The sequence below is a fragment of the Caretta caretta genome, chromosome 10, assembly GCF_965140235.1.
Source record: "Caretta caretta isolate rCarCar2 chromosome 10, rCarCar1.hap1, whole genome shotgun sequence".
NCBI lineage: Eukaryota > Metazoa > Chordata > Testudines > Cheloniidae > Caretta > Caretta caretta.
In genome coordinates, this window is record NC_134215.1 from 70,160,147 (window position 1) to 70,187,000 (window position 26,854).

The following is a 26,854-nucleotide window of genomic DNA, read 5'->3' on the forward strand; positions in this document are numbered from 1 at the left end:
TAGCGCATTACAACCACTTAAGACTGACCTTTGAGAGCTCTTGCTAGATATAGGCCCCCTGAGCTGGGATCTTCCCAAACAGCAATCTTCCCAAACAGCAATGCCACCCGGGGGCTGTCGATGAGCTAGTACCTTCCCTGTCGACTGCCTGTGGCCAGACCTGCATCTCTGCTAAGCAGCTAATGTGACCCTTGACCACAAGGATGGGTGGCTCGATAGGATGGTCTCAGTGAGAGGCAGCATGGTCTGGTGGACAGAGAAAGAGACTAATCCCAGTTTCAACTCCGACTCCCTTTGCTCGGCCACATAGACAAAAGTACCCCAAGTTAGAGATCTAAGGCTTGAGGTGCAGATTCAGGTAATTAACAGTATATACCCATGTTTTTAAATTGGAGCCTCTGTGCCAGTTTCCACTTCTATAAACTGGGGCTACCAATGCTTCCCTACCTCTCAGAGTCATTGTGACAATTAGGGAATTGAGCTGTGTCACATGTATAGGGTCCCAAAATTCACATGAATGTCCATAAAGCCCTCCAGTGGCTGGGGACCCTAGCAGCTCCCAGCTCATGTGGACAACTATCCCTGGCGCATTTTCTCTAAATGTTGGCAGCTACCCACGGACCCCAACACAAGCAGCTGGACTGGGAGGCTCTTGGAGGAGCTCGGGAAGTGGAGGGGGGAAAGACCTCAAGAGCCCATGACACACAATGTGCATCAGTTATAAATGATGCTGGAGAAATATTACAGTAGTACCTGCAATATGCTAAGCACTGCCCAGGCATAAAATAAAACGTCACCTCCCTTGTCTAACAACAAGCATTAAATGGGGTTGGGGAGAGGGAGGAAACATACGGTCAGCATTTTTTGTTTCTGTTTTTGCCGATCACTATCAGCTCCCTCCAACTTGGTTAATTTCTTGCAGGTAACAAGACAGAAATGGATCTTGAGGATGTGTTCGAAGAAGGGGAGGGCAGAGACTGTAGATCAGCTCAGGGAGGGTGCTCCACATGGGAAAGGTGATGTGAAAGAAAGCACAGACAGCAGTGTGAGAAGAGCACAAACAAGGGGTCCAGGCTGGCAGCACTGAGGAGTGGAGGGGTGTGGGTGCGAATGCAGTAAGATACAAGAATGGATAAGCAGGGAGGGCAGGATTAAATTTGGGCTCTATGCCAGAGAGTGATGGGGCCCAACTCTTCCCCATCTCCTCTGGCCAGCCCTGCCTGTAGGGGTGCAGGTATAGTGGGCAAGTGTCCTTTATACTTGGAGGAGGATGGGGGGCATGGAAACTGTTTCACATGCTGATCTAAAAAATGCTGAGGCTGGCTCTGGTGTGGGTAGATCAAGAAATACTTACAGATAAAATAAATGGCCCTTCTGGTTTTGATGACTAGAAAAACCAGCTCCTCAAACTTACACTTGGTTGCCTGTGGTCAAGGCTGTTCTGGGAGCCAGGGATAGCCAGAGCACAGAGATGATCTAGTCACCTCCCTTTCCTCCAGCCATGCATCTCATACCGTCTGCTACGTGGGGGGATGAAGTCCCTTCACCTGCACTAGTCCAGTTTCCCACAATGCCAGCTCTGTTCACACACCCATAAAGTAACACAAAAGCAAAAGGCGTTTTGAATTATCAAGTTATTTCTCCTGCCAGCGAGCAGGGAAAGAGATGGTTCATTCTATTTTCAAATGCTTGGGGGGTGCTCAGATGCCATGTGATGGGGGTTATATAGGTGCCTACACAAACAGTTACTTTATTCCCCAGTCACATTGTATGCTGCAGAATAGTGAACACTGACCAGCCATTTCCCATAGCTTTCCAAGTCCAGGCAGCTAAACAAAGCTAAATAAAGCTGCATTGTAACATTTGAGAATGGAAGGAGGCTCAGGCAATCCACCTAGTTCTGAAAGCCAGATGTAACCTACAGATACACAGGGAAGGGTACTGAGGTACAGGGAGACTTATTTCCCCTTTCTCTTCTTTGCAAACAGACTGGAAAAGGGCATTTTTGGAAGATATTCCCACCCCAACCACATGAAATATCAGTCTCCTCCCAATATATTTAGCAATCAATGATCACAAGTGAGATGAGTTTGATGGGTCTCAGCCTAGTACCTAGTCGATAGCTGTCCATCTCACATGACGTACAAACACGGCTTGGGGAAGGCACAGGACTGGACTAGCTGGGGCTGCTTGGAGTGAAGACAGAGATTCACTGGCAGAGCTGTGTGGGATAGAGCAGCTCCGGATTGGAACAGCCAGGGGTGCTGCCAGTCAGGATTGGGATGCAATGGCAGAGATGGGGGAGGGATGAAGTTTGCACAAGGCCTGACTCTAGTGTGTGCTATTAGCCCTTCATTTTCATGAGATACAAATTCACTTCACTACAAATGATTTAAAAACACAGTAAAAGCAGTGGCCAATAGGGGCAATGGGAAGCCGCACACAATGGATCAAGGAGATGCAGACAGGGAACAGATAAAAGAACCCTCAGGCAGTGTTTTGGGGATTTGGGGGGTGAAAGAGCCCGACAGACATGCCAGCCTGACACACAGTTGTATTAGCTGAGGAGAATTCCTCCCCAATACCTTGAGGGTAACACTGTCTTTGTTCAGCGATTGCGTCTCCGCACCTGTCTCTCACACAGATCCTACTCCTAGGTCTGCACAGGCTATCCTCATCCACTGCTCTGAGCATAACACCTCACAGCCAAAGCAGGGCCCATGTAAAACAAGAAAGCAGAGGTCTGTCTTCTGGGTCCTGGCAATAGGGCACCTGGCCCCATGCTCGGGTGCCATGACCTTGCAGGGCCTCTACTGCCCCAGCTCAGGAGACTGCGAAGAGTGGTGGCAAAAGCTGATCCAAAAGCAGGCCAGCATGAAAGATGAGTGCACATGTGGAAGTGCTCGGAGACACGTGTGCACTCACACCCCCGTGAATTCATGCATGCACCCGCACCCGCACATTCCCCCCTGCTTGTTCTCTTACAAAGGGGAGTCCCAGCAACCAACAGCAAGACCCACTCTGCTAAAAAAAGAAAATGAACACAAAAGCCACCCCACTCCCCACAACCCTTTGCCTGCAAGTTTCAGAGGAATACCCCCAGAGAAGCTGAAACTTTCAAGCAAAGGGTTGTGGAGAGGGGGTGGCTTTTGTGTTAATAATTTAGAGAGTGTGTGTGTGTGTACAGGGGTGGGGTGGGGGTATAATAAGCAGCACTTCTTGTGAGTAAATACAGCAATTCCTTCCCTTAGGGGCCAACCCATGCCACTTGCCCTAAGCTCCTATTTACCCAGAGAACTGTCTATGGGATTGGCCTTCCCAAGAACACAACCCTGGGCTTCTCCCCCACTGTGCTGGGAAGTGGGTTGCTGGGAGTGGCGGGTTCAGGGACTAGTAAAAACACAAGGTGCAGCATCGTGGCATCAGTTTGCTGCCATAGTCTCCTTCCCTCTCTGCTAAAGAAAGGCAAGGGAGCCCTGGCTTCTAATTCTTCTGTCCCCTCTCTACTACCTCCTATCTCCCCAAAAAACTACATGGATAGCTCCAAGGGGTGTTTGCCACAGAGTTCCTGGTGCTGGTGATTTCTTTTGCACCAGATCATGCAGCTAGTAAAATCTCAGCCTCTCCCCAAACTCCCCTGAAGCCAGTAAGCTAGACACACACACATGCATACACTGTAATTTGGGGAGGCCTCCCACCCAACACGGGCCAAGTTACCTAGTAACCACCTTGTGATTGTATCACAGCAGATATTCACAACCCTCCACTTCATCTCTGTAGGCAGCTGCACGAGATGCTCATGGGAATCATGAGCATGTCTGAGTGACAGGGAGAGGAGACATGTGCGCCCACCACCTCCTGCCCCACATATATTTGGGCACTCACTTGACTTGAACATGTTCTGCACATCCATTGTATAACCGAAAGCCAACCCACTGCTGTTACTTCTCAGGAGCAAAGAGGCTGCATGAATGGCTGGCATTGACTATTGTTAACTTCTTTGTCTTGGCCACATTCGGAGTTGGATACATTTGATTCTACCTCCCTAAACTCCAGGTGTGGTTTGATTGGCTGCAGGATTCTCCTTTCCTCCCTGTTCCAAACAGTTACGCAGCGTTCAATGTGGCCAACCTCAAGCTTTCCAAAATCAGAAGTCAGGCCACAAAAAATTATGAGATTTTTTTTAAATGATATATTTGGGTTTTGTTTTTGTTTTAAAATTTTCTTCCTAGTGCCTGAGGCTTTATTGTACGTTCACTTTGTGTTTGCAAGCTTTTCTCTGCAACTGTGGTGGCTGGACCCTTAAAAAAAAGGATGCAATTGCTTGTTTCCAGGGGCTGGGGCTTGAAGAAATACACCTAAAATGACGACACTCGTGATAAAAAAAAACGAGGGTTGCCTGCACGGAGCATTGCCAGGTGCTTGGGAGCTCCTGCGTTTCATCCTAAAGGTGTCTGCAGATCAGTGTTGGCTGGAGGGATGCCTGTTTGTGCGTGTCCCATCTAGAGATGTATATACACAGAATGGAAGGTGATTTGCACGTGCGGGTGTGAACAGGAGAACAAAGTGTTTCCAGAATTTACGAACAGCCAACGTGGAACAGCCAACGAGTGGTGAAATTTCATCTAAGCACATCTGTCTCTCTCCTGATTGGGCCAGGTATTCCTCACTCATTCACCTAATGTGATCTGCCTATAATTAGCAACACGGCCTCTAAAAGAGATAACGGATATGCCCCTGCTGTGTAAGCTATACCAAGTGGAGGTTTTACACTAAGCAGGGGTGGACAGGACTATACTACATAGTTCCCATGGGGAAGCACTTTGACTTGGCCCTGAGTGGAGAACTGACAGGGAGTAGAGAAAATGATGAGCATTGTCTTAGGCCTGACTCTCCCAAGTCCCGCTTCTATTCCCCTCTCTCCCAAAGGAAAGTCCCTGGCAGGCAAATATCCCTAATAAGTGAGTTTAGGTCCAGAGACAGGTTCTGACAGACAGCTGTGGAGAGGACAGTCCTTAATTTAACCCAGAATTAGCAAGCAGTGAAAGCTGCTCCCCGCAAACACACGAATCAATGTGCCGCCACCGAAGGGCATGAAGGGAGTTCTGTGACTATGGTTCATTCAATCCTGAAAATGATTGTCCATAAGGGAGGCCCAGCCAGTTGTGATGGTATTCGTCATGACCTGGACATCTGCCCACTAGAAATGGGACTTTGGACACCCATCTCATTGGTGCAGTTTTGCTGTACAAACTCCCTGGCTCTTTAAAAAGGCACCATCCTTAGCAGACCCCAAGGGAAGGTTCCCTCCGTTCCGCAGTCCCCAACAATGACAGCAAGCAGGAAATATTAGACACAGAGCAAAGTGAACACCAATGCCTGCAACATGTGAGCAAACTCAGGTTGAGATGCACTGGCACCTGTCATATGTATGTTCCCACATGCACAGCCCTCGCACATGAACCTGCTCGGGTGCACACCCAACACTTATCACAAAACATGACACACATGCACGTTCACATGCATGCAACAGAGTTACCCACAAAATCCATGCCAAATGATTCCAAGAAAAATACTCTCCTTTAAAACTATAACCTAAATCCTAAATAATGGATTGCTGGGCATGCATTAGAAATATCAGACAATGAAGACTGTGAAGCTGGGCCTGGCAGCAAGCCAGCTAGGCTCCTGCCCCTGGGAGTCTAGTATGTTTCCTATTTAGTTCGTTTTCACCCTGCTAGAGAGACAGCCAAAGCCTTCGTAACCCAGAACCTAGGCACACATGCTCGCCCATATGATTCGAGTATCCGGGAACCACCATGACACAGACTGTGGATGTATAGGGAGGAATGAAGGGGGTGATTATTATTCATCATACACAGAGCCTCATCTCTCTCACAAGAGCATTACTCGCTCTTTAATTGGTTCCATTCATGGCAGTCCTTCAATGCCTTCCATAAGTGTAATTATGCCAGGTTCTCTCCATCTGGCTGGAATCAGGAATAGCAGTTGTTTCTAGTGTTTATATTTTGAATCGGTATTTCTGTAGCTAGATTTATTATTAATTATTATTATTATTATTATTGCTGGACTGTTTTGAGCTCTCAGGCATGAATTCTCCCCTCACTGATACCCACTGCAACTCCCATTGACTTTAATGGGAGTTGAATTCCCGTAATGAGAGTAGGATTTGGCCTTGTCTCTCTCCTGTCTGGGATCTCCCTGGCATTGTTCATAGGAAGAGCCCAATACTTTATCAGTCACTCTTGACAGCTGCCTCCACCAAACTCACTGACACCTGTGTAGGCAGGTTTCTTCACAGGCATATGAGAGACATCTGAGAGGACAGAAAATAGAGAGGTGCTTCAAACCCTCCCTCCACCCTGCAAATTGCAAAACCAAGGTAACATCAGAATCATCTTTAAAAGCACAGGCTTTTGAATTGCACCCAGATGGAGTCTCTATGGCGGGGGAATGCAAGTTCCGATGGGTTGAGGCCCAGCTTCATGTGAGGGCACAATTTGTACCTACAAAACTCAGGCCCAAAGTTGTGTACCCGCAGACTAGGGTGACCAGATGTCCCGATTTTATCGGCTCCTATTACCCCCCACCCCCATCCCGATTTTTCACACTTACTATCTGTTCACCCTACCACAAACATAAATTGAGGGAACAAATCTAAGTCCATGCGCCAACAGATCTGAACCCTCCGTTGGGCAACCAGAGGCCCAGACACTTATGTCTGCATCTCACATTGCCACAGTGAAGTCCTGCCTTCTGAAAATGTTTCCCTTGCACAGTAAGTTATCTGAGTTCACTATGTTTTTCTTAGAGAGATGAGGTAGATCTTGGTGAACCCTAACACTAAGGTGTTTTCTGGCTTTCAGAGAGGAGGAACCCACAAACAGGAATGCTGGGCAACGAAGCACCATCTGGTCAATGACGGCTCCTGACACAATGGCTCGTGTTGGCATGTTTATGATGCAGACCAGAGGCATATTCTCATTATCCCCATTAAATACTGTTATGTGGGATTCAGCACAAGGCACCACAAGAAGCAGATGGGGAGGCAGGGAAGAAAAGAAAACGGGTGAGACAGACTGACAGATTTATCTGAAGCTTAAGTCTATACCCATAAACATGGGCTGATAGGTAAATAGCCATGTAAGTATGAAACTAAATGGTGGGAGCCCACAGTATCCAATAATCATTCTTGTACATTTTCTGCTCCTTTACGGTTCATCATCAGCATTTTTAAATGAAATATTTCTACCAATACGTTACACATCTGTATATTGTAATTCTAGCAATCCTGGTTAAAATCTGAATGACTTGCCCAAATGATTTGTTTTTATCGTTATCTTTTGGATTCCTAGCTTTTGTGGAATGCTGTCTCTCTGTATTGGGTGGTATGTGCCTGAGATGTATTTACAATGCATAGCATTTGTATTCTGCGTTACATACTTAGGTCATGGCTTTCAGTTTTCCTCCATATAAAAAATAGCACAATATTTGGAAGCCCCAAACTCTAGAACCCATAATAACATTATTGCTGCATTTTCAGTGTATTACTGCAAAATACTGTCGCATTTTTTAACATAAAGCACAGAAAAGCCATCACCATGGATATGTGGCCCCATTAAGTAGGAAAGGCGGGGGGGGAGGGGGGAATGTACTTTGTATGACAGCAAATGAAAAAAAAATTGTTTTCTAAAATAGTAAATACAAATATAATGTGGTTTAAACAAAGAGAGAAGATGAGGAGGGCGGTTCTCTTCCTGGTTTGATTGCTCTTTAGCAAATGGACAAATATTTTTAGAAATAAAAAGCGTGGCCTACTTTCCAGGTGCAGAGCTCAGCGCTTTCGATTTAATGATATGTATTTAAGTTCCTTTTAGGGGAAAGCCTTCTGAAATCACTGGGGGGGGGAGAAGAAGAAATAAACAATAAATTGGTTTTAAAGGCTTTTGTCCTTGTTGCGTGTGAGTCTAATGGAGGGGCTCTCTCTGTCACCGAGGCGCTGGCTGGGCTGTCGGAGACAACTTAGACAGTGAAAAATCACATGCGGCCTGTTAAGAGGAGCACAAAACTGCAGAATATTGGTGGGTCTCGCCCCCTCCCTCAGCCCAAAAATAAATAACTAAATAAGTGAACATAAGGAAAATGGATATTTTAATCTGCCAATAAAACAGCAGCAGAGACGGTTTATCTCAGTGTATTGCAAGGTCTGTGTGCCAAATCCCTGATGGGTTGTTGTTCCACCCACCCCACCCCTTTTATGTGTCATTAAGGATTTTTCGCATGCAGCCGAATGGGCAAATGGAAATAAAGCGTTTGTTCCTGTCCTACCAGCTGGATGAGCACAACAAGGAGGATGGGAGCAGGCACACAAAAAACACAGGGCAAATTAGGAAGTATGTTAATTCAATTAATATCGCAGAGGGGCTGGAGGGAGGGTGTACGTGCAGATTTTCCGCCTGAGGAAGGAGGTGGCAGAGAAAGAACTGGGGCATGCCAGCTCGAGTTATTGTTCTGCCTTCATTGGAAATTAGCAAGATAACAAGGAGACGGGCGTGAGGAAGGTAGCATGGTAAAGATTTAGGCAGCTCTGCAACCTACCTCGTGCCAATGCGGCCATCTTACAAACAGCACTTGATTCCATCAAAATGGCTTCCGGGCACCTAGCAGCCTACAAACTGCAGCAAAAATGGCCCGGTGTGGCAGAGTATGTCTTCACAGAGGCTGCCCTTCTCCCTCTCGCTGCCTCTTTTTTTGTCCTCCTCCTCCAGCTCTTGCTTGTCGAGGGCCCCACGTGGAGTTGATGGTCTCGGGGAGAGGGGAGAATACCAGAGGGGACTGGGAAGGGGAGGTTAACCGGGGAGGAGCGACTTTCCACCTTTCTCTCCTGTGCTGCTTGTGCCGAATGGGAAGTTTCTTATCTTTGCTGCAGAACGTCGCACAGGCTCTATGCAGGAGAGAATAAGGCACAGCCATTACTCACCGAGACCTGTACATGGGCATAATGCCATGGTTACACACAGAAAGGAGAAAACAGATAATCCCGGTTAACTGATTGATCACTGTATTGCACCCCATGGCTGCAGCCCCTCAGCATATGAGACTGGGGCAAAAGCGTAGCCCATTTGTGACCGGCTCGTCCTTCCCCCCAACGCTCTTCTCTAAGGCAGAAATGCAGGACGTTTCCCTTGTTTTACTTAGACTCAAGGATGAATGAGACTCCTAAGCACCTGTTTATCCAGCTGTTTATCTCCGGGCACATGACTCCACCAAAGACCTGGCACTTGGGGTATTTACAACTAGACTGGACAAAGCACGAAGAAATGTCCTGTATGGAACAATCCTGCCGTGGCCATTGAGGAGGGAATACGTAACCTGGGCGCCTCCCATTGCTAAGGCCTCGGCGACAGCCTACTGAAGGTCTAGAGATGCAGACGTCTCTTGCGACATGCAATACATTGAAGTGCTTGTTGAGCCTGAAGACCCAGGCAGGCCCCGTGGGAAGTACCATACGCTATGCCCTTACTGCAAGAATTAGTGTTGGGCTCTGTCCCTCTGACATACAAAAAGAAAGTTTAAAACAGAGACATAGGACCTGAACTTGCAGTTCTTGTGCAGTCAAAACTCCCACTGCAGTCCATGCATAAAGAATGCAGGATAAGGCCTATACTGCATGTGTGTGGCATAAACACTGTAACATAGACCCAGACATGCCTAATGCTATTCTGCACAGTACCATCTCCCTAAATACAGTACTTTTATACAGTAGGAAGTCCGACTATAGGGGAAAGAGGTAGAGCTGAGAGCTGTCCAGCAGGTCATTACAATATTTCCTGGGCAAGGTTGTGGTCAGAAGAAAGAGGAGTTCACATTTCTATTATTTTTGGAATGTAAAACTCTGGCCCCTATGATTTCAAGGCTAGGCTTACAGAAATGATGGCTCATTATGTCAGCGTAACTCTCTTCTAGGGTCAAATCCCATAATCCTTTGTTTTGACTCAGTCCTTACCCAGGTACAACTCCTGCTGACACCCAAAGATTTAGCTCACAGTGAAATTAGGTTTTTCAATGCACACTTTCACTCTGAGTAAAATTCACCCCACTGCCAAGGGTCCTTAAACCCCATGTAAGTTCTTAGCATGTCTTGGAGGTGGTGTGAAATGCCTTGCACAGACTCTTTGATACGCAATGAATTTTACCCTCTCCCTAAAATTTTCACTGCATCTGGAGTCACAGTTCAGTATAAGTGGGAGCAGGATGAGCTCCCTACTTATGCATATGGGTCAGCATTTTCAGCACGCTGTAGAATTTGTGAAGACATTTAGCATGGGTAATGACAAGTCCCACATCCTGCTTGTGCATGCATTTACCGGTTTTACAATCTCAGGTGTGGGATTTTCATATATAGAAGGATGCACCTACACATTTACAAATTTAGCTGATCCATGTTTAGAGACCAGAAAAGAATATGAGCACTGCTCTGTGGATGGATTTAATATTATTAAGTATATGCAAATTCTCTCTCTCTCTTTTCCTTTAAAAACCAAGCAAATTAAATACAATCCACCCCCAGACCTATGTTATTGCAATGCTAGAGTCAAAACAAAATAAGTCAGCAAATGCAAACATTAAGGTTACACCAGCAACACTGACTCAGCCACCTTGCACTTTCTGGAGATTTGATGATGCAGTCAGGTGTTCCTAAACTTTGAGGGGGGGGGGGTGGCGCGCGGGAGGGCAGGTTTTAAATAACACAGACTTTATTTAAAGAAAGAGTGTCTCTTAAACACCTCCCCTCCCATTCAAGATTGAATACCATCCCTGAGACAATTTACAACAATCGCTTACATGAAAAGCGACATTAGAGAAGTGTTTAATGTATTTTTAGCTTCAGCAGGACATCTGATGTGTGGAAAGTTAGGCACATGCTTATGCATCTTGCTGAATTAGGGTCTTAATATGTGCACAGCTGATAGTTCTGTAAGGGGGTGGGGATAGACACACAGACATAGGGAGTTCTGTGCTGTATACACACCTTTGTTAGGCAGTTAAACAAAAGGGACAGATGGCTAGCTCCTAAACCCTCTCGCCTATACAGGAGTTTAAACTGCTATAATTATACCAATATAGTTAAACTGCTAGAACTCTGGGTGGACACTCTTATTCCAGAATAAGAATAGCTTTTTCTGGTTTAGCTTAAACCGCTTCGAAAAGCAACATGAGCTAAACCAGAAATAGGCCCTCATCTACTGGAATAAGTGTCCACATGGGGAGTCCTATCAGTGTAACTATAACCTTTTAAATTCATATCTGACCTTATACCCGTGGAACTGCCCATGTAGGCTTGCTTTCTGAGTCACCTTCCTATACTTAATATAACTCTGGCCCTTTCACTGTGCCGAGAAACACTGTCACCCTCTGCTTTCTCTTGATGCTAGTCAGAGAGGGTCTACCAACCAAAAGGAGTATGTAGACAATGGCTTGGCATTTTGATTACACAATGATCTGTTTGAACCTTCTTTTAAAAACTGGTTTGCTGTGTGTGCAAATTTTGCGGGGATGTGGGGGAATCTTCATATTTCAGAATGAAAACATAGGCTAAAATGTTGAAATATTCCTAATGTTGTAATTGATCTCTAAATGTAGACAAGGGAGGGGACGTACTGCACCTCCTAGAAGAGTCATAACAGGCCTGCTGAACTAAGGACAAGTATGTCACTGAACTGGGAATGCAATGGTGGCTCCATGTCTCTCCAAATTTGTGTGAGCATGTGTTCGCACAAGTATTTGTGTATATGCATGCTCACATACATAAGTGGCATATACCTCACATTTATGCAAACATCAGCATTCATATGCAAATGAAAATACAGCCCTGTTCCGTTCCAGGCTCTGTCCCAGCCCCTGACATTTGGAGATTTCTGAGCAGTACAACTAGACCTCAGATCAAACATTAGCCCTAAGGGGTTGCCTTTCGGGGAAGGAGCAGCTGCATGACAGGTCTCTTTCCCCTGTTCCACCCGTGTATCCAAGCCCAGCATCCCACTGGTTTTGTGATCAAGCAGACAAAGGGCACATACAAACACAAAAATCTTCTTCCCAGGCAGCTTTGGGAACGGAGCTCAATTTCTTTCCCATTCTAAATCAATTGTCATACAATATATTTGATTTTTAACAAAGCAAGAGAAGACAAATCTGCTCACAGCCCTTCCCTCTCCCTTGGCCCCCTTCCTTTATCAATACCAAGCTGTCATGTGTCTTCAGATGCTTGGAGTATGGGGTGAGGACAGCAGGGGTTTGGAGAAGTAGGTCCTGAGAATGTTACTTCCTAATGCTGCTGCCCTTCTCGTATCTTTCTGGCATGGCCTGTCACTGGTCCATCTTCCCGAGCACTTTTGCAATCCTCTTTCCTACTTTTTCTTTTTATTAAGCTGTTATTTTTTGGGAACAGAAATACAATGGGATGAATGGCATTGCTGGTTGGTAGGGAGCTCTAGGCTCCAGCATGCTGTAGTCACCTTGCTCAGGGCACCCCAGGACAGTGCGAGCTCCCCAGTCCCCCCCAGCAACCATACCCCTCAACTGTCCCTCATAGCATACACCCACATTTTGCCTCCAGAAACACAACCCTGGGCTTCTCTCACTAACAGAGACAGAGGATATAGACAGAGAGGATATCAGAAATGCAGTACCAGAAAGCTGAAGGCCAGTGTGACTCATGTTACAGATATTAAGCCATGTTATTGAAACTGTTCCTGCTGCTGAAGTTGTGTTCACCCATTTTTTGGGCCATCCAGATGACTAGGCATATTCATGCCCTTCAGATGAAATGGTCTCTTCCCCTCCCTGGCCCAGCCACGCAGTGACACTCAGTGGTGCCACACTGGTGAAGGACTCAAATGATCATGAGGAATTTATGTATGAAGCCCAAAAGCGGGTAACTGGAAGAAGAGCAGGTACAGAGCGAGACACTGGGTCAGACGGCAGGCAAAGGAGGATGAAGAAGGTGGAAAAAATGGGCCTCAAGATGAAGGCTCGCAAAGGGCTGGTTTCATTAATAAAGCATTCCCACCCTGTCTCCTTCTTATTTTGGTGACAGAGTTAAACCTGTGTGAGCAATGTTCTTTTCTGAAGAGGGCAACTGTATCCATCTTTGCTCAGTCACTGTGCATGTCTTGCACACTTTGATCAGCTCTCTTAAACCCTTTCCAAAGCATTCTCTCAACTTCCCAGCATCTGCCTGAATTCTGCTCAGATGAGGAGATCCACCCCACCCCCACCTGCTACAAGAAAGATCAGACTGAGCGAAAGCAGACTTAGTGAAAAGGCTCTTTCAATATAGATCACCCCCCCCAACACACACACACACACCCTGAAAGATTAAAAAAAAAACACAACAAACTCTGATAACCTCCAAGGCTCACTGACTTATACCCTAAATTTTCCATTCTAGGCCTCCCACTTAGAGAGAGATCATCTGGGTAGCAAGATGTATTTTTTCCTCAATTCCTTATCTAAAGGTTTAAGAAACACTAAATTCTGTGACCTATTTGAACCGACAGCCCCTTACTCCTTCCAGAGGTGCGTTTTATTGAGGGAAATCTCTTCCAAAAAGGAGGAGGGAAATACTACACACAAATGAACTACCTAGAGGGTTGCCATGGGCTGGAGTAGTCGTTTGCACACATAAGAGGACGTAACTCAAAAACACTCCAGGTTTTGCCTCCTGTGAGTTATAGCTCTACCCTTCAAGAGCAGAAAAATGCTTTATCCCATTGCTCCCTGCAGTGTATTCCAGATGCCCTTCAAGAGCAGAAAAAATGCTTTATCCCATTGCTCCCTGCAGTGTATTCTACCTAGATGGACTGATTCCACCTATTGTTCTTAATAAATCCTGGTGCATGAAAAAACCCATTGCATGGTCATCTTTCCTTTCCTGTTCTACCTTGCAGAAGTCATAACAACGGTTAGAACTGTGGGGGAAGGGCAATACAGAATGTGGTGCTTTCCTGGATTTAGTGAGCATCGAATAGGATTGAGAGTCATGGTCTGGCTGGATCCCAATCAATTTATCCTCTCAGGCTATGTCTAAACTGGTGAAAATGGGACCCATCTTTTGCTACAAAAGCCACTGTGTATTTCCACCCAGTAGCAGCAGTAGTATAGACAGGGCTCAGGTATTTTTATCATGTCGCCTAACTCTGCTCTAAACAGGCGCAAAGAACACCTGAGTCCTATCTACACCTCAGCTGCCATCATTGCTACCACGTGTGGAGCTGTCCCAAAAGAACCAGTGGTCCTTCTTTTGACAGGGCAGACAGGGCCTCGCTCGCTACAAAATCATAGAATATCAGGGTTGGAAGGGACCTCAGGAGGCCACCTGGTCCAAGCCCCTGCTCAAAGCAGGACCGATCCCCAATTTTTGCCCCAAATGGCCCTCTTAAGGATTGAGCTCACAACCCTGGGTTTAGCAGGCCAATGCTCAAACCACTGAGCTATCCCTCCCCCAAATGGCTGTTCCCATCTGACATCTGCCCAGTGGCCTATGGGAAATGAGTTGGTGATCTCTGCCCACTGCTTAGCAGGCAGATGCCGAAATTTCAAAAACTAGCATTAAGCAGCCCCTTTGTCTTTTCTGCTGAGCACGTCCACAGAGATCAGCTGGACCTGCCGTTCCCTCTCCCGGTTGGGAGTGCTGACTCCAGGTCAGAGGCGAGGCATGTTGCTGGGGAGATATGAGAAAACTTGCTCTGCAGATGCCCATATCACACAAACCAGTGAATAAACAGAGCAATTCAGACTCCACGGCTTGGAATAACTCAATAAAAACAACAACATTTCAAATCTTCAGGTTTTGTTAATCAGAATTTAAAAGGAGGGTCTGCCTCCCCACGTGCGTTTTCTTTGTGTGCAGATTACAATCATTTTCTTTTAGAAAATACAAAAATTCTACAAGCTTCTTTTCTTCCCAGTTCACAAGAAAGTAAGAGATGCACGGCTATGCTTCAGAAGGCAGATGGCTGCATTCTGACCTGCCTTGGATTCCCACCTCCCATTCTACTTAGGGTATTGGAATTACTGCTTCCTGTCTTACATAGCAGCAGCAAACATCAGCTGGCCCAATTTCAAAAGACTAGCCAGGGAGGTTTGGCTGGCTGGGGTGTGTGTACGTGTGTGAGGATCTGGCCTCCAGAGCTAAGTTCAATTTAGTCCTCTAATTAGATTCATTGACTCACCTCTCCTTGCTCACCCAGAGATGTCCTGTCTCTTCCCATTGCATCCCACTCCATGAACTTTCAGTCACGTCTGATTAAAGGAGAAAGAATTCATCTCAATTAGAAGGATGCTCCCACACACTTATGGACGGATGTCAAGTAATTACTGAATGTCCCCCCCCAGAGAAATGGCTGTAAAACAGCTCTCATATTTGGGACCACACACAAACACACATTTATATTATATATACCTACATGTGCACACACATAATTGTGTGTACATTACATGCATGCTTCATAGCACACCTCATGCAAATGTTTTTGGATACCGGTCCCTAGTTGAAACACATGCAGCCATGTACAAGACAGCAAGACACTATCATTTTCACTAATAAGGAAATAAAGCAAAGTGGATCTGTGTAGCCAGAGCCCAGAAAGCAACACTGTCTCTTTAATTTTCTCTCTGGCTAGCTCATCCTTTGCACGAATCCTTTCCTCCCCATGGCTTCTTCCAGCCTGGTGGGCAAAGTGGAAAAACATCATTAGGGAGGAAAAATAATTTAGTTTGTTAATCAGTATCCAATGGTGGGAAACTAGAGGCAGAGAGCAGGGCTGGCAGTTGGAGCTCAGGAAAGGCCAGCACAAAGCCACCATTCATGACGTGCGGGGCTGGGGTTCTCATTGAATTAAACAGACACAAAGAGCAGAGGCATTTCATGCTCTCTCCACAAGAATTATCATATCTTCCTGGCACTAAGAAACCTTCAGCATGAGAGAGAGAGAGAGAATCAGGCAGGCTGGATAGAAAGATGGTCCAAGGTACAAAATACTTTGTTCTAGGGTTGGATTTATGGATGGGGTGCAGCAGAGGGCTTTGCTGGGGGTGACTGGCCTTTGTGCACCGGATTTAATAAGACTCAGCTAATGTGAAACAGGGGGCCCAGTGTACCACGTAGCAGGGAAACCCCGCTCTGAAAACAAACAGCATAACTTTGCATTTCACAGCTGTGGAAGGGTTCTGAGGCCAGTGCAAAATGTGTCCTCTCTGTGTGTACACCTGCACACATGTCCACATGTGTGTTTTGGGGGAAGAAAAGGGAGGGTGCAGAAAAAAGACGAGGCAACATAGTTCAGTTATGAAAGTTAATTAGCTAATGTGCAAACCCCGGCTGCCTCTGCCTGCTGCCCTGCAAGTGTCCCAACCAAGCTACACTGTCTGTGGACTGGAACTGCAAATAGCAGGAGCAGATTAAGACAGGCTCCTTGGGATCCAGGCCTGGCAATGTGAAGGGGCATGGCACAGCAGTGAGAAACCAAGAGTCCATGCATAAGGGATGAGAAGGTAAGATCAAAGATATGGGTCAGGGAGGAGTCCAGGGTACAGGCTATGAGGAAGTCTCTATCCAGAAGTGTGCAGGGAAGGGGTGTATATTTATTGCAAGCCCAGATGTTTTGCTGGGTCTCAGCCCTGTCTAGTTTTAATCAGCTTCCAGTGGGCAGTGACAGACATACAGAGAACCAGGAAGCCTACACTTTTTTAGACAGTAAGCTCTCTGGGGCAGGAGCTGTCATTCCCCAGATGTTTGCACAGCACCTTGCAGGGTAGAGGCCTGACCTAGTTGGCCTCTAGGTGCTATCAGAATAAGAATGTTCAATAACCGTTCAGTAACTGAGAACCATGGCCTGGGCAGGTGTCTTCCTCATGCCAACACTGTCCACACCACACTGAGCCCTCACTCCCACGCCCTGCTTATAAAACAATACCACAGCATCAGTGTTACTGCGGGGTTGCTACTGCAGAACACAGCAGTGTTTGATGCAAGAGGGTTATACCCTCTCCACTGCAGGCTGCAAGAAGCTCCTGGGTCTCAAATACCTTTGCTCCAGGGATAACTGCTCTCTGGAAGACCCTCAAACAATGTGATGCTGGGGGCCATATAAGCATCTAGAAAACAGACATGAAGGGGAACGAGCAAAAGCAGGAAACAAGCAGGTGCATTGGTGTCTCTGGAACCATTCAATCTAGACGTGCCCTGTTGACCAGAAATGAATGTTTGCTAACATTGATCATGGATAGGAGACTGTCTCTGCCCTTATAAGGTACCTATCACCATGGTATCTGATCTTGCTATAGTACCCAGCAGAGGGAGGTCACTTTTGCTATGGGTGGCCTTGTGAGACATAGGATCAGTACGGAAATTACTGAGAGTGTGAAGATGGTGAGAAGAGAGAAGTGATACCTGAAGAACACTGTATGAACCCAACGGGAGGGGAGGAATGACTTGGGAAATAAATGATGCCTTTACTTATTCACTAATGGATTTATCTGTGTGAAGAGAAACATACTGAAAACAAAGGGAGCTGGGTTGGAGATCTTGGTGCACATGTAGGTAAAAGTTGAAAAGGAAGCACTAATTAGCGCTAGGTCCATCATGTTCCATTAATAGCTTGTCACTGTTTCCTTGATGTTGCCGAAGGCAGAAAAGTTGGTATGTGTGATGCTTACCTGTCTCTATCTCATTAACAGAAGGCAGGGTGAGAACAGGCGTTTTTTTGCCTGCATCACAGATAGAGACAGGTTCCTTTTGCTCAGTCTAATTATTGGATCGACTTTTGTGGAGGTAAAGAGGGGGGAGATATTTAAAACATGCACAACATGTATACACATACACAATGGACACACAAACATTCTGTACACACACACACACACCATGAGACACTGATGTCAGGGTTTAGAAATCCCTTGGGGGAAAATATGGTTTCAACAGACCACATATATTTTTATCCACACCAAATACACTGCAGGCCATAGAAAACTCTTTTGGATCAGAAAAGCACATGCAACAGGGGCCAGAATTGGGGGGTGGGGGAGAAGGTTAAAAATTGTATTGTCCAATGAGTAACAGAAATATCAGCTACTTCCCTTCACATTAACACAAACAAAAACTAACTAAATAAAAAAAATTGCTCAACCAGAGTCCAGTGGGGGATAATCTGATTATCCGTTCACTGACATCAGAACCCAAAGTATGGAACTTCCCCGTAAAGAAAGAAAGAAAAAAGCCATTCCAAGCACAGATAAATCTGCATTGTGTCTTATCATTTCCAAAAAAAAAAAATATGGGCAATTCTTCCAGCAGTTAAAAAGGATTAGATCTCCTGTTTAATATACAAAGGCCTCCCTTCTCCTCTCAACACGTGGAACAGCCTCCATTAGTGACAGTGGAAAGAACAAGCATGCAAATCAAGGAAAGAATGCAAGGGCAGCAAATATTTGTGAGTGTGCAATGTGTATCTGTATGGCATGATTAGAGGTGAGTGTGTGTGTGTGCGGCTGTGCATGCACACAGCACATACATCCCCATGGGCATCTATTTCTTCATGAGTGTGCACATTCAATAAACAAGCTGAAGATTCCTCAAGATAAGAAGCCAAAATGTCCATCTGAAACAAGAACTGTGCAGAACTGAAGGCAAAGAAAACAATAAGCTTATTTCTCTGGGAACAAAGAAATTTCCCCTTCAGCATGCCTATGACTTCTTGCTTTTTGGCTAAGATCAAGTGTAGCATCAGTTTAAATTCGGGATATTTACTGAGGGGCAACCTATCCTAAATCTCAATTACTGAGGGACAATCTATACTCATTGCTATATTTGCTTTCCACAACCTACTCCTAGTATAACCTTTTCTGAGTGATGTACCCGGAAAATTTGGATGTTAATATTTTAACTGTATCGCTGAATTTACTAACTTTAATTTGGGATATTGCAGATTATGTACTATATGCATTTTATGAATTTTTAACCAAACTTTGTACTTTTGGACAATGTAAGCATTATACCCAGATGTATAGATACTCTTTCCTTAACACATGTATAAGATAGTTTTAACATTAGCTTTAATAACAAAAATTTAAATCTGTTCTTATCATTTTATTCTCCCCATCTGGACAATTGCTGGTTTGTATTTTTGCTCTTCTTTTGTTATTCTTTTTTGGTGTACATGAACCAATATGTCTCGGGTATTTGTAATATGCATTCAACAATTTATGTGTTTTATAATTTTAAATATTTTCTAATACAAGTTTTAATCAATTTACTCTTCCCATCCATCCAAGGAAACACATTCAATAATCTAGTAAGTCATTTTCTACCTCTAGCTTCTATGTTCCTATATTTGCTACTACCTGACAATGTAGATTATATTCCATGCAAAAATACTGCATTAAAAGAACATTTTTAGATTACAAAATCAAGCACTTGCAAGCTAGGAAATGCAAGATTTAAGGCTGCCCATGCAACCTGAATTCAGCGCCTTGTATGTCCATCCTTTGCTCTGAACCAGGCTTAGAATATGTGATCATGTCATTAAAGACTGGATCATAATGCATATGCACAACAAGGCCGATATAAGATTACACAGACAATCTTAGACCTGGCATTTCCTAACTTTGAATGCTTGATTTGCAACCTAAATAATGTATATTATATCTCTCTATATATATATATTATTTCCTATATTTTTTAAAAGAAGGTTAAAACAAATTATATTTTGTGCAATTGTAACAACCCCGCTTCCCCTTACCCCCCCCCCCACATCCTACATTGCGAGCAGAGTTTCAAACGTGAAACTTCAGCACAGACTTCTACCTCTTGAACTATGGGATTAACATTAGCTGACAGCAGGAGAAGGCTGATATCCTGGGGAATGTGCATGCAGAGGGGAAGAGAAATTGGCCACAGGGTCCACATGCTGAGGGTGGGGGGAAGTAGCCGGAATCTACCCTCACAGTTCCCTCACCTGCTACAACTCTTCCAGGAGCTCCCAGGCATTCCCAGTGCAATGTCTGATAATGATATAAACCCAGCTCTTTGGAATGTTTGTGGTTAGTTATTATTTTGGCAGGATGTCAGATTTTTCCTGAGGTATACAAGCAACAGAAGGGTGATTTGTAATGCTTTATAACTCAGCTAAACCTGAATGGAATTTCACGGGACAAAGGAAAGGCATTTTTCTAGCCCCGGAGCTTCCCTCTACTGAATTTCAAGGGCCTGTACAAACAATGGCAGCGTCAGAGTATCTCAAAAAAAAAAAAAAAAACCCATAAAAAGAGGTTACAAGACTCTTATTATAAAAAGGTGTTAGGCAACCCACACAGAGTGGTCACTAACCGCTCTTCTACAATAAATGATACGAATAAATTTCTCTATTAGGCATTTAATGCAGTATCTAGGCTCAGTGCTAACTACACTTCTCTCCCATATTCTGAACATAAGAAAAACCTGTAATCTGTTAATTATAACAGAGATGTGGAGTGTAAAGAGACCCTGGATAAGTAATTCCTTTATTTCTCATACCCTACAGGCTGTGTTCATTTCTGTCAAGGTCTCCAAAAATGTGTCCTAAAACGGATAGTATCAAGAAACTGTGCTCCCATAAGTTGTCCATGCTTCCAGGCCATGCTTTGCAGCTCCGCAATGAAGTAACTTTTACTGATACAGGAGAGAAAAAGGTCACAGAGCTATTGGACACAATTCCATCAAAATTCAACATAGAAAAGAAAAGAAAAGAAAAGAAAAGAATTCAGAGTTATTGGGCCCAGTTCTGCTTTCACACCAGTTGTACAGCAGTGTAATTCTGGTCTCTCCTGATTTGCACTCATATCTTCAAGATATCTTGTGTGGAAAAATAAATAAATAAATGAATAAATGAATAAATAAATAGAAATACAGTTGTGCTAATCAGGTAAGGCCTTTCCTCACAGCCTGTGGAGGCAGAACATCTGGGAATTAAGCTTTTAAAGGCTGTGGTCAGACACTAACTCAGCCCAAAGCATGTGGGTTTCTGTGTCATTACTTGGGTTCACCTACTAAGCCATCTTGTTCCACTCTTCCCCACCCTGTACCCCCCACCATTCCCTTGAAGAGCCAGGATCTGGCGTGGGAAAGACATCTTTGGGCTTTTCACAAATCCAGTATCCCCTTGAACCAAAACCAATTAGCCCAGCCCAAGGTCCTGCCATTGAAGGACTGTCCCTGCTTTTCAAACCCCCGCAGTCTCAATTGCTCCAAGAAGCCTGGATGTGAATGAGCAGAGCCCACTTAAAGTGGTGCTTAAGCCAGGACCAGGTGAAGGGAAAGAGAAAATCTCTATAGGAACAGCAATCGGGGTTTCTAAGAGACAACTGACCAAGACTGTGTTCAAATCTTTTTTTTTCTCCCCTTGAGTTTTGAGACAGACGCCCCTAACAAAACCTGAACTAGTGAATAAACACAGCCAGCAACACCTGGAATTGTGATTCCTCTTAAAGAGATCTAGAGCCAGATCCTCAGCTGTTGTAAACTGCTCTATCTTCATTGAAATCAGTGGCACTATGCAGATTTACACCACCACAGGATCTGGTCCATAATATTCAAATTAGGGTCACAGGCCCAGCTACAGCTAACATTGTGCTAAACAGTTTGAATAAACATTTCTGCTGCCTAGATCCTTGGACAGCAAATACTCTCAAGGTAATTTGTCTCAGAAAAGCATATAAGAGAAGACAAGGACAAGAAATACCCAAAGCTACAAACAAGCCTGTAAACAGTGACTCCATTAAGCCACATGGTGCAGAGAGAGCCAGCAAAGGCAGCCATCTTACATATTCTATACACAGCAACCACACACCTGCATGGACCTCATGGAGGTTCAGGGCAATAAAAAGGACATTTTACCGGAATTTTGTGAGGCCCCCAGAAGATGAAAATAGAGTACTGGGGCCCAGTCTCTACTCAGCTCCCATTTATGCATCTGCTGAGCTATACATACGTACCCACACCATCACTTGGTGCAAACACGTGAGCTCACACTTTAATCATTCTCACACTCGCATGTGTGCAAGGCTTACAACCTGCAACCACAGAGGCATTGTTCCCAGGGGGATCTAGAAAGGCAAATTCTAACATGCGCACACACAAAGGTGTGTTTGCACTTGTGGAGGCCAGAGGCTGAAGATTTACCCCATTATGTCAAACAATGCCTCATTGCTTGAGCATTTAAAACTACATTAGACAGATTACTGGAAAATGCAAGATAGAGAACACTCCTGCACTGGCCACCAACAGGTGGGTGAGTGGGACCCAACAGACCTTTTTCCATCTCTAATGTCTATGATTTTATGGACAAAGCTAGACAAGAGAGGTAATAGTACGGAGGGCAAACTAGGTCACATGGCATCATGAGCCCAGGAAGGGGACAAATAAAAGTAAAACAAATCCTGGGCACTGCTAACAATCTTGATTCCCATCAGCTTTCGGACCAAAGCTTACAGTGATTTCACAGAAGTGCCCAATGGTGGAATTTCACTCGCTCATAACACAATGTTAGGGCTCAGGCAGCTTGTTTAAATACGTCCAGTTATGGGTACATATAGCTTGTTTAAACAGCAGGAAGCAAACAATCTCCGATCCACTCTGGGGGGGCCTCTGTGTTTTGGCTAGCCCTACAGCCTGAAGCAAGCCTTGATCTAGACTGAATGGAGAATGGAAAGGTCAGAATATCAGGAAGAAAGAAAAGAGATTGGGACCGGAGCATGGCAGTACAAGCACTCCAGCTGCGGATGAAGGTATGAGTGATGGTTCGCTCTCCTTCCCACCCACCCCCCACCATAATTTTTTTTTCCAGATCATCTTTTCTGCATGTTTTCAGCTAGTATATGCCTCCCCGCCTTTACCTGCCCACTCCAAGCACTGCCTGAAGGGCAAAGACATAGAAGCCTTGGCTAGAGCTTTGTGGAAAATCTCATATCCCAATTGCCTATGCTGAATATTAAAGAAGATCCACCAGGTGTGGAAAGGAACTAAAGCATCCCACAGAGGAGAGAAAACAAAGGGATAATCTAGTAAATGCCCAGCCTATTGTCTTGTTCTGATCTATTCTTTTCAGCTTCCTATATCACTTCCATCACTGTGGTATCTGATCACTATGCCGGCATCCGACCCATATAGGACAAGGAGCACTCACAGATTTTAAAAGACTAGGACATGCCCTTCCTTGTAGGTTTTAGCCCAGATGTGCCACACAGGATCTCATTGAAGCCAACAAGAATTTGGTAAAAATAAAGAGCCGAGGACTGGACCTTGGATGGACTTTTGTGGGCCTGGGAATTCTCGCAATCACGTTGCAGCTTGCCACACTCTGTGTCCTGATCGAGGACAGATCCTACAAGATGCTGATGCAGGCATCTCATTTTAGGAAATGTCGCAAGAAGCGATGCAGTGAATACAACTGACCTACAGCTTTTGGATAAGCTGAATGGTAACCCTGTGATGGGGATGTCACTTCTGTGAATTGTGCAAACAACCAGCAACAGCTGCAGAGGGAGAGAAGAGTGAAGAGCTAGAGGACTTTGAGCATTATTTCTCTCTCCGCCAAATGGAGTGTCATTCCATCTGTGGAGAGATTTTGACAAATAGCATTGCAGAGAAAAGCCTCTCCTTTTGTTTTCTTCTGGGAAGTGACAAATTAACAAAAGACTTGTAAAATATGTCCCACAAGGCATGAAAATTGGGAGCTATGTGGTGAAGTGTTTAGCCCCTTTGTCCAGATTTGCATCTCCAATTTTGCATGTGAAACTGACCACACCTATCCACTTGGGCAGGCATCTGTTTTGGGGATGCAAACAAACACTTGCATGCAAAAACCAGATAGCTGAGCATCCACCCACTTGATCAAAATGTGTACAGAATTTTCCATGTGCATCTGCCAAGCTGCCTGTACAAATGCAGAGTCCAATTGAAAACATGGCTCCAAATATTAGATTTGGACAAAAGCCTTATGAACCTAGAAATTTTAAAAACTGGCCAGATATCAATATGAAAATACTTTATGTGCATTAGATTCTTTCTACGAGTTTCACATGTGGACACCAATTTCTGCACTCTATTTTTTATTTAGTAATGTTATAAATTTGATTTTGTGTGTGTGTTTGTCCACACACACACACACACACACACAGAGTTCATCTCTTTAAACTGCCACCTTCATCCAATTATAGAAGTTAGAGATGGAAGAGATCAGCTAGCTAATCTCCCTGGCAGTGCAGAATTGTTCCCAACAGAATACATATTCTCCAGCTCAGCTGGTAGAATAATTCTTTGTGAATAATATTTGTTGTGAATTTTGGCATTTTCAATCAAATGAATCCAGTGTTTGTTAGCAGTGCAGTTCTGTTCTCCATTGCTTTGTTCAGTCCTGTTTTAAAGCATCTCATATTATGCAGTTTCCATCAGGATCGATTTTATTATTTAAAAAAAGTGCCATTGCCCATTAGCATGGACTCAGCACTGGAAAATTATTTCTTAATAATAAAATAAAAAAAGGAGGGAAACTGCTAAATTCTATTCTCCCTACCTCCACTCTCTTCCAAATTTTCTGGGATTGCATCAAGAACACGTATTTCAGATGGTTTGGAGAGAAGAAAGTTGGACTCTTAACAACACTTTTTTTGCTGTGTTTGAAATGAATGATTCATCCTGACCTTGGCCAGACTTTGTGCCACCGTTGAGTTCCATTTCTAGAAAATCCGTTTCTTTAATTCTGGCTCTGCGTGTGGGACCCAGCAAATCATGGAATTACTGCTGTAACTTCGGATTAGTAACGCTTTCTAAATGATAGTCTAATTCCAGGCCTTCATGCTTTTCAGCGTTCAAACTCACACAGCCTTTTCCCTGGGAGGCCTCCTGTGGAATTAGTGCAGGCATCTTCTTCTTCCTCTGCCCTTTTTAATTTCTCCAGTGACTTCTCATTAGAATATAAAATAATGAGAACTCCTCAAAACTTTTTTCTTGCTGTATAGTCACAGATTTACTCTAGTTCCTCCTCCCCTTATTATTAATTATTATTATTACAGGTTTTTTCACCCTCAGTTGCTAGACTGGGGCGCACATTGCTATAGCTTGGGAAATATGTGGCTTCTGCCACAAATGTAAGGTGGAATGGAAGTTCAAAATGGCCACAACAAAAGATCTCCAGGGTTTCCCAACTCTCCCTGTCCTTTTCAGCCTGTTGATGTAAACTAAAAGCTCACACCAAGCAAAGCCCTTCTCTCTTGGGACTTTGGCATAGCATGAGTTTGCCCACACACACACATACGTGCATGCTCTAAAGAAGATTTGGGGTGGAAGAACTGTCAGTGGAGAGGTTGGCGCTGTCTGAGAAATAAAGAAGAGTTCTTGCTCCCAGAGTGATCTACTTACTTAATATTCAGGCCAAGAGTTTTAAACTACTAGTGTAGCCAGACGCAGAAAACAATGCCTCTCCTAGAGTTAAAGCCAACACTTCTCCACACTGAACTACCCGCAGCAGAGTCTGCAGAGCCCACATTGCCCAGGCAAGCAGAGCATTATATAATCAAGAAAGGTACAGGAGCTAGAGGCAAGGAGGGCAGAGAAAGGAAGTTCGAAGAACAGCAAAGGCCCCACGAAAGCTAATAAACACACTGGGCCAAATCTCCACAGTCCTTACTCAAGCCAAACTGCTATTGAAGTCAATGGGAGAGTTTGCATTGGGCAAGGAACAAATAAAGGCCCCATGATGGGGCACCAAACCAAACCCCCCAGAGAAAGAGAAGACAAGAACAGCCTGTTGCATACTGAGCCCTAATGCGCTCCAGGGAGCTGGTAACATGCTATGCTTCCCCAAGAGCAAACAAACACACACACACACACAAAAATTAAAAAAAAATCCGGCTGTAAAATTGGGAAAGGGAACAAGAAGACAAAGATTGCTCTTGTAAACCTTATTGGAGCTCTCAGTGTCAGGTGCCTTCAGAGAATTTCCAGCAGCGTGGGTAAAATCTCCATAGTACTACAGGTAAGGATGGCAAGAAGGCGATCTGGGATGAGATACCCTGCTGTGTAGGGCCTGGGATCTGGGCACAGTGGGTTGCTAATTGTTCATACCCCCACACAGCTACATTCAAAGTACACCACGCTGGAGCTGTCCGATGAAGAACTGTGTGTGTCACAGAAACAGCCCTGTCTGGGCGAGGAGGGAGGGCCCCTGTTTGCAGCTACAGCCGGCCATCTCTTTCCAGCTCTCAGGCAAGCCCCAGAGCCAGCAGGGTGCACTCGCTAGGCTGCTGGCATCGAGCTGAACCACAAGGATGTTCCTGCTGCTCAGGAAAACGAATCTAACCGAAGCCGTCTCCCCTTTTAAGGAAACGCAGTACAGTACAACACTGCCCCGTCCCCGAATGGAAACCCTTCCACTCCCTGCTGAGCACCCACAGGCACCCGGGGAAATGGGTGTAATTTTTCAGCTGGGAGCGGAGCCCCTCCGATTGGCATCCTCGCCCTTCATTCCTGCTCGCTGGCTGGGGTTGGCTTCAGCCAAGTAAGGCAAAGAAGCCGGTTTGCCTCAAATCGGCTGCCAAAATGTGCCAGAAGAGACTTAGCCGGATGCACGGTGCTTTGTGTTACCATGGGAACGGAATGCAGATTTCCCAATTGCTTTTTTATTTGCTAGACAGTGTAATATATATTATCTTTCAACTTCTCGGGTTTGCGGTGGAGGTAAAGAATCCTTTCTGAATGTTAACCATTCAGGCGACTTGGCGAGAGAAAGTCCCAACAGTTAAA

At 44.9% G+C, this 26,854-nt stretch overlaps 1 long non-coding RNA gene across 1 annotated transcript in view; it reads right to left on the bottom strand.

Annotated features, from left to right (window-relative positions):
* LOC125643723 (uncharacterized) overlaps positions 1–26,854 on the bottom strand; it is a 67,018-nt gene that overhangs the window by 27,985 nt on the left and 12,179 nt on the right. Inside the window, exons 3-4 of the long non-coding RNA XR_007358800.2 lie at positions 15,255–15,324; positions 8,620–8,965 (exon numbers count right to left, since the gene is read on the bottom strand). This is a non-coding gene — a long non-coding RNA (uncharacterized LOC125643723). The remainder of the gene's footprint in view (positions 1–8,619; positions 8,966–15,254; positions 15,325–26,854) is intronic.